The 7,385-nt window shown below is 39.8% G+C and overlaps 1 protein-coding gene across 1 annotated transcript in view; it reads right to left on the minus strand.

The window, feature by feature from the left end:
* The window catches only part of Adgrb3 (adhesion G protein-coupled receptor B3), a 336,851-nt gene that overhangs the window by 217,097 nt on the left and 112,369 nt on the right, over positions 1–7,385 (minus strand). The gene's annotated exons all lie outside the window — the stretch shown is intronic.

The raw sequence follows: 7,385 nt of genomic DNA on the forward strand, positions 1-7,385 counted from the left end.
ATACACCTATAATATTCAAATAATGGGCCTTAACAAAAAAAGGGTATACAGATGAATGTCCATTTTGTATCTGTGTATTCAAGTGGTTAGGATAGATAGTTACATTCTCTTAATTAATAGAGGGATTTGTTCTAATGGTTTTTGTAAATAGGATATCATGTCTGCATCTTGTATAGCAATTAACCACTAGGAAGAATGCATGCAATGTGTTAATTATTGAAACTGTCCTACCAATTTGGTTAGAAAATGTCTCATTGCTATTTGTTTCTCAATAAAATTATGGAAAAAAAACATATCAAGTTACCCAGGTAAATAGTATAAAACTGCAACAAAAGCAAGATAAATTATGAAGTGATGTTAAAGATAAAAACAATTTTATAAGATAGTTTGTTTAAAAAATTTTATTATGCAACTCTGCATCAATTCTTAGTAGAACTGCAGACAACTGAACGCTAATCTTTATGATAAAAGCTAAGATGAAGTGATGGTCTGTCTACAATTTATATAAATAATTCTATAATCTCATTGATAGAAACTTCATGGAGTCATATCTTGAAAAATATGCTATTTCCATTTGCAATTGATTGCTATTAACACTGAATTTCAAATTGGCCACTGAATACGAGCCACAATCAGTGAGGGAGACAGAGTCATAAAGTTTTGATCAGACTGATGAGGAAAATGCCACTGTGACTTGTGTGGGGGTGTTTGAAAGCACACTTGTTTTATAAAACATTAGTGTATCAGAGAATATTTTTCTTTTAAGGCAATCTTTGTGGGCTGGCCAAATAGCTCAGTGGATTTGATAGCTCAGCAGCCAAATAGCTCAGCGGGTTTGATCCCTGCCTGGGCCTGCCGCACTGGCCCCGTATCCAGGGCATACTGAGATGGCGATTGAGACTGGGCATGATGGCAGGCATCTGTAATCCCAGCTCTTGGAAGACTGCAAATAGGCAGATCAGTATGAATCTGATTTAGTAGTGAGACCTGGAACACCCTGTAGGCCCTTCTCTAAAATACAGAAAAAATAAATAAGAAAAAAAGCAATCTTTGCTTCTCCATGGACGTCGTGGCTTGGATGCCTGTACCCTGAACCCTGATCCCTGGAGTTAGTCAGCGCCCACATCAACTAGTCAGCTTTATTGGTTGCTTTGTCATGGATTCTTTTTACTGGTGAGAAAAATTTGCTCTTAATTCTGCATGTATTAGCAACTACAATTGTGTGAGCCCAAACCGCTTTTTAGCTGGTAACAATGAAACTCGTACTTATGGCTTCTCATTGCCTTGACATTCCGGTTTCTATTGATCAAATAACTTGGATGAGAACTGAGTCATGAGTAATTGGCAGGGCAGAAGTTTAAGCCTGGTAGTTAGATGTAAGCAGTATAAAAGCTTCCTTAATTTTCTAAAGTGTCATTTTTGATATGAGCCTCAGTTCCGCGGCCAGAGCTTATGCAGCGTCTCCGGATGCACGCAGCGTGCACTTTACCTTGTACCTCCCTCTTGACTGCACAGCTACTGTACCTCCAACTCCTTTGCTAGCTATTGCGGTGTCCTATGTCACACAGGAAATGGCCTGTGGCTATGGACAGCTCGTGGAGGCTTCCTAGGACACTAATCCGTCCACATCTACTCTTCAGCTGCTTGCTCACAGAACCACATGCTGAGAAAGGCCCGCCACCGATGTAGCCAGGCCAAGCCCCTATTGCTGCAAATGCTTGTACCTCACCGGAGGGCAGCACTTCAGGATCTGAAATTTTTTCCGAATTTTCTTCAGGAATAAGTCACATGTCTCTTCTGTCCTCTTATTTCCAAACACATCTGGGGCAGTGTTATTATCTATCTTACTAAGCCATCATAAAATACAATTGGGTCTGGTCATCCTCAGCGAGGCATTATTTGGAATTGATGTCAGGGAAAGAAAACTATAGCCTTTCAAAATTCTAAGTTTAAGTGTTTGGTGGAGAAACCCAGGATCTTCAACTAGAAAGGATTTGTACAGATCAGAAGGGCAGGGGTATGAGACAGAAATCAGGATCAGATCTGGAAAAAAATATTTTTACAAACCAAGTTTCATTCTAATGTTTCTATTTTTTACAACCCAACATCCATTACTTCTTGTAAAAACTGTAAGGACCACCAAATGCTGAGTGAAGTCCATACTCCTATGTGTCCTGAAAATCCTCCTGAGCTGGGTCTAAGCCACCTTTGTAGTTCGTTCTCCCTTGTTACTGGAAGTTATAGACATGGCGATCATTTGGCCATATAAAACCATGTAGGGGAGCATGCTTCAGCCCAAGCTGGTCTCCACTGCCGGTGTTTGGCGCCAGAGTGTAGTGCCCAGGAATTAGAAAGTGATCCCAAAGGTCTCCTGCTCGCAGAGGTAAAATCGATATAAACATGCAGCAGAACAAAGAAGATATGCAAAAATCTTTTTTCAAAAATAAAATCATATCCATCCTTTTATTAAAATATATACAAGTATGACTGTTAATACTATCAAAAAACCTACTGGAAACATTATGGTGCACATTCTTTAGTATGTACAATAAGAACATTAGATTCCTTTGAAAATTCTTTTTATTTATTTTATTTTATTTTATTTTTTGTATTTAGGACAGGGTCTACAGGTCTCACTGTATAGATCGGACTTATAGTGATCCTCCCGTTTACAGCCTCCCAAGTGTTGGGATTACAGGCGTGCACCAAAACACTCAGTCTCAATCACTGTCTCAGTGCACCCTGGGAGTGGGTCCCCCAAGGCAGGCCCGGGGATCAAACTTTAGGCCCTTGCATCTGCCTAGGCAGGTGCTTTAATCCACTGAGCGATTTGGCCAGCCCTGAAAATACTTTTTAAAAGTGGGATCACAGTAAACTCTCTGTAGCAATACTGAGCTGATCTGGTATAAAAGGAAAACAATAGTAGCTCAGAAATCTCTTTATTTGTGTAGGTAACAAAGGCAGGTTCTGTGGTGCAAGTGGTTTTAATATCACTAAGCTAAAATACCAAAACAAGTTCTTCAACTCTTGCTCAAATGAACTTATTCTACACATGTATTTTATTTGCCCTCTCTCAGAATATTCAGCTTTTAAACTACTAATGCAAACATCAGGCATCCTTTTGGGGCTGCCTATATGCAGAGATCTCAAAGGGGCAAAATATCATCAAATCACTATTGACTCCAATCATACATAGGCAAAACAGTTAATATCTAAAATACAAATGCAACTCGAAAACCTCAATAGCAAAAAGAAAAAAAAAAATCAGAAATTAAGAAAAGCAATCGGCCCAAATAGTCACGTCTCCAAAGAAGACATACAAGTGGCTAACAGGCATCGAAAAAAGTTCAGTCAGTATCACAAAGCAGGAGGCAAGGGTAAATCAAAACCACAATGAGAAATCATTTTACCTGAGTCGGAATGACTGCTGTCAAAAAGACAAGAAAAACAAGTGCTGCTGAGCATACGAAGAATAGGCAGCCCGAGCTGGGGAGATAGCTCAGAGGCATAAGCTCCTGCCTAGCAGGCGCAAGGTCCTGAGTTTGATCCCCAGTACCAAAACAAAAGGGAACTCTTACACACTTCCAGTGGGAATGTGATTTGGTTCACCATTACACACAACAATACAAATTAGAACCAGCACAGAATTCCACTACTGGATATATCCGAAGGTGCTGAAATCTGTATGCCAAAGCCACCCTGCACTTCCACAGGCACTGAGATCCTACCTACTATACCCAAGAGATGGAAGCAATCTAAGAGTCACTAGCCAATAAATAGATAAGGAAAGTATAACATGCAAACACAGCAGAATACTAAAACCCCATAAAAGAATTGGGTCTGGTCATTTTCAGCAATTGAGATGGAACTGGAGGTCACTTATAAGTGAAATAAATCAAGGTGGAGAGCAAGTGTTCAGAGTGTGGTGCACCGGACACTGCCCTACACTGCCCAATAGAGTAGTTGGATTGTTTAAATAATCATGATGGAAGAATAGGGCTGCCGGGCATAATGACACAATGCTGGTATCTAATATTGATGAGTGGTACTATTTACATCTTTTCTCACTCACTGCTGTTTACCTCAGTGTTCAGAATGGGGAATGGAATACAGACACACACAGGAATTGCTGGAAAACTGAGTCTCAAATCCCACAGGTGTGATTCTGCATGTTTCAGGCAATCTTCCACCATGATGTAATTTTACACAGACATTTGACAATAAGGAGTAAAGGCATTTAGCAGTGCTGTTATTTAATAAGTATTATTCAAGGTTTCCTTTGTATCTAATCAAAGTCCATTGATCTTCCTAGAACTGATGAAGCATTACTATTTATGTCTGAAAATCTACTAAGCTTGGGTGAGACTGACCATGTGACAATATCATGTTTAAGAGGCCGGATGATCTTGCCTAGGAAGCACAGCTTGTTCACATTGTCCACTTTCGTCTATTTGAGCAAGCCTTGGTCTCATCATGTTTTCCCATCTAAGAAGTCTTCTTATAGGCCCCTTCTTTTTAATTTAGGGCTCCTTGATTTTCGCTGGGCTCTGGAAACTGGCTATGGAAAAACCATCAACATGTAGACACTGGTGCAAAATGTTGCACTGCGATGCTTTTTATGTTGGAAGATGTTTCAAGACTTTTATTGATTTTGTCTCAAAAGGAAGGATGGACCTCAATTTCTGGGCCTGACATTAAGGATTTCAGACAAGATCAGGTTTGGTTTAGGAAGTCCCCCAAGTGGCTGTTTGAAGAAGGCTGACAGAGCTTGGAGGGGAGGGCACAGAGCTTTCGTCAAGGTAGGATGAAGTCTGAAGGAGGGACAGCTTGCAAGTGGAGGAGAGAAGGACCCATCTCCACTCAGCAGTGCACCGATTCATTCATTCTCCAAAGACCTGTGGAATGCTTAGCATGTGCTAGCTGCCAGGATAGAAAACGTTGGCCTTCATAGAGCTTTGAAACTAATAGAGGAAACGGTGGAAAACTATAAAGTTAGTTACAGCTGTCTAAGTGGTATGCCTCTTCTTAAAATAAACTCTCCAGGGCCAGGGAGATAGCTCAGTAGAATAAGTGCTTGACTGGCAAGTCCAAGGGCCTGAGTTCAATCCCTGGTTACACACACACACACACACACACACACACACACACACACACAAATAAATAAAAATAAATAAATAAAAAAATATACTCTCTAGAGTTCAGGAACTATACTTCATTTATACAGGTCTCTCTCACAGTCACTGAAGTACTCAATAATGTTTATCCAATGAAATAAATAGTATCTTTGTCTTTTGCCTTTCCTGGATGCTACCTGCTGTGCTTACATTTCTTGACAATCAATCTTGCCTCTAAAGGCATCTAGACTGGTGTTAAGCTCAGTTGGGACTCAGCAGACAGGGTCCTTCTCAGAGAGGAATCTGATGGAGCTCTACAATGTACAACTTACAAAGCAATACCTTCATTTCTCTGGCTCTTTATAGAGTCACGTTAGTGTGGGAGTGTCCACACACAACTCCATTTGCTTGTCTCTGATTCCATGAGTTTTTACTCATCAAAACATTCCCTGTGTGAGGCTTCTTCTTTTCCTTGACAAGGAAAGTAATGGCGCTGGTTGCTTGATTTATCCTACCTTTCCCTCAGTCTGACCCTCTACTTTGATTTAGCAAATGTCCTCTGTAGCTCCCAATTGTAAGGCACTGTGCAAGGTTCAGGGGACAAGAAGTTGACTGAGACCTCAGTCCTTCTCACAGGCAGTCCTTAGCTTACTTGGTGATCTTGGTTTTCTTGGAGAAGGGAGGTAGCAGGAATCGAACTCAGGACTTCATTCTTACCAGGCAAGCACTACACCACTGAGCTAAATCCTCAACCCCTACTGGTGATGGCATATAGCCATTTAAACCAATAATCAGGATCCAAAAAAACAGTGAGGACAGAGGACAAGGAGAGTGTGCTACATCTCCCCTGGGAATCTTGCTGTTGAGCTGCGTTAGACAAAACCTCACCTTCAAATATTACACGTGGCTGTTGAAGGAGGCAGAGAATACTGAAGCAGAAGTGGGCTCACACCTGTAGGACACCTCACTAGATTCTTAATGACCCATTTAAAACTTAGGAGAAAGTCATGGTTGAAACTAAACATGGTTCAAATGCAGCAATATTTTCAAAGGATTTTTCTAAATACAATGTACACAACCATATATATAACAAGAAATGTAACTTCTGTATCTGACGAGGTCAGTCAAATCCCCTCAGGATTTACCCTGAACCGTGTACCAGTTTGTAGATCCTTTGTCAGTGTCAGCCATGTGGATGAGTCACGGCCATTACTTGACCAATTTGCTCTCTGTGAAAGCCCGAGAGAATGTTTTCTCTCCATGTGCTATAGGTCTTACTTTATCTTGGTCTTAACCATCCAGCAGAAAAGCATAAAAACGAAGCATAAGAAGTAAAGTCATATTAATACACTGAGCTGTAAAAGGCTCAAGTCAACAACTTCTGACATTGTCACTCCTGCAGGTAACCTACTACTATTATGGACTACTGGACTATATTGGATTATTTTGCTGAATTCACACACCTACAATATTTAAATGGCAATGGAATACCCAACTCTGACAAAACTAAACAAAAAAAGGGGATATAAATGAAGGACCATTTTGTATCTGTATATACAAAATAGGATAGATACACAGCTACTTTCTCTTAATTCAATGAATAGAAAGATTTGTACTAATAGTGTTTGGACAAGATATCATGTCTGCATCTTGTACTATAAATAACTACTATGAAGACAACAATATGCAATGTATTAATTATTGTAACTGTCCTACTAACCTGTTTTGAAACTGTCACATTGCTATTTGTTTCTTAATAAAATTAATAAAAAAATAAATAAATACAATGTGCATGTTTTAAAAGGAATCAATGTCTCAAGTGATTCATTTGCTTTTGTCATAGATTTAATGCAGGATAATTCTGTATGAAATGCTGGTTGATTATTTTTCATTTAGTGCTACCTAAATTGAGATTTTTTTTCCCTAAACTGGGGCACAGTGTTTACAGTGCCACCAGCTGCACAGTTTGTCCTCTGGCCATGTTGGTGATGGTACCAACCTGCCACCTAGTTGATATTGGGGAATGAAACTCCCAACCTGAAAGGTACCTGGGAAGAGTTTGTGTTCTCTAAGACCAAAGAATGAATTTTAGGAATAAAAAGAGGTTAAGAGCAGAATATTTATTGGGTGAAAGAAATCTCCTGAGAGAATGACAAAAGGGGGACCGGAGGAGCTGGTTGCTCAGGAAGCTGTCTCTTCCAGAGAATTTTTTTTTTTCAAAGTTTTATTGACAAAGAGATAGCAATGAGACAGTTTCAAATCAAATCGGAA

This window comes from Octodon degus, unplaced genomic scaffold (assembly GCF_000260255.1).
Source record: "Octodon degus isolate 3935 unplaced genomic scaffold, OctDeg1.0 scaffold00061, whole genome shotgun sequence".
NCBI classification, from domain to species: domain Eukaryota; kingdom Metazoa; phylum Chordata; class Mammalia; order Rodentia; family Octodontidae; genus Octodon; species Octodon degus.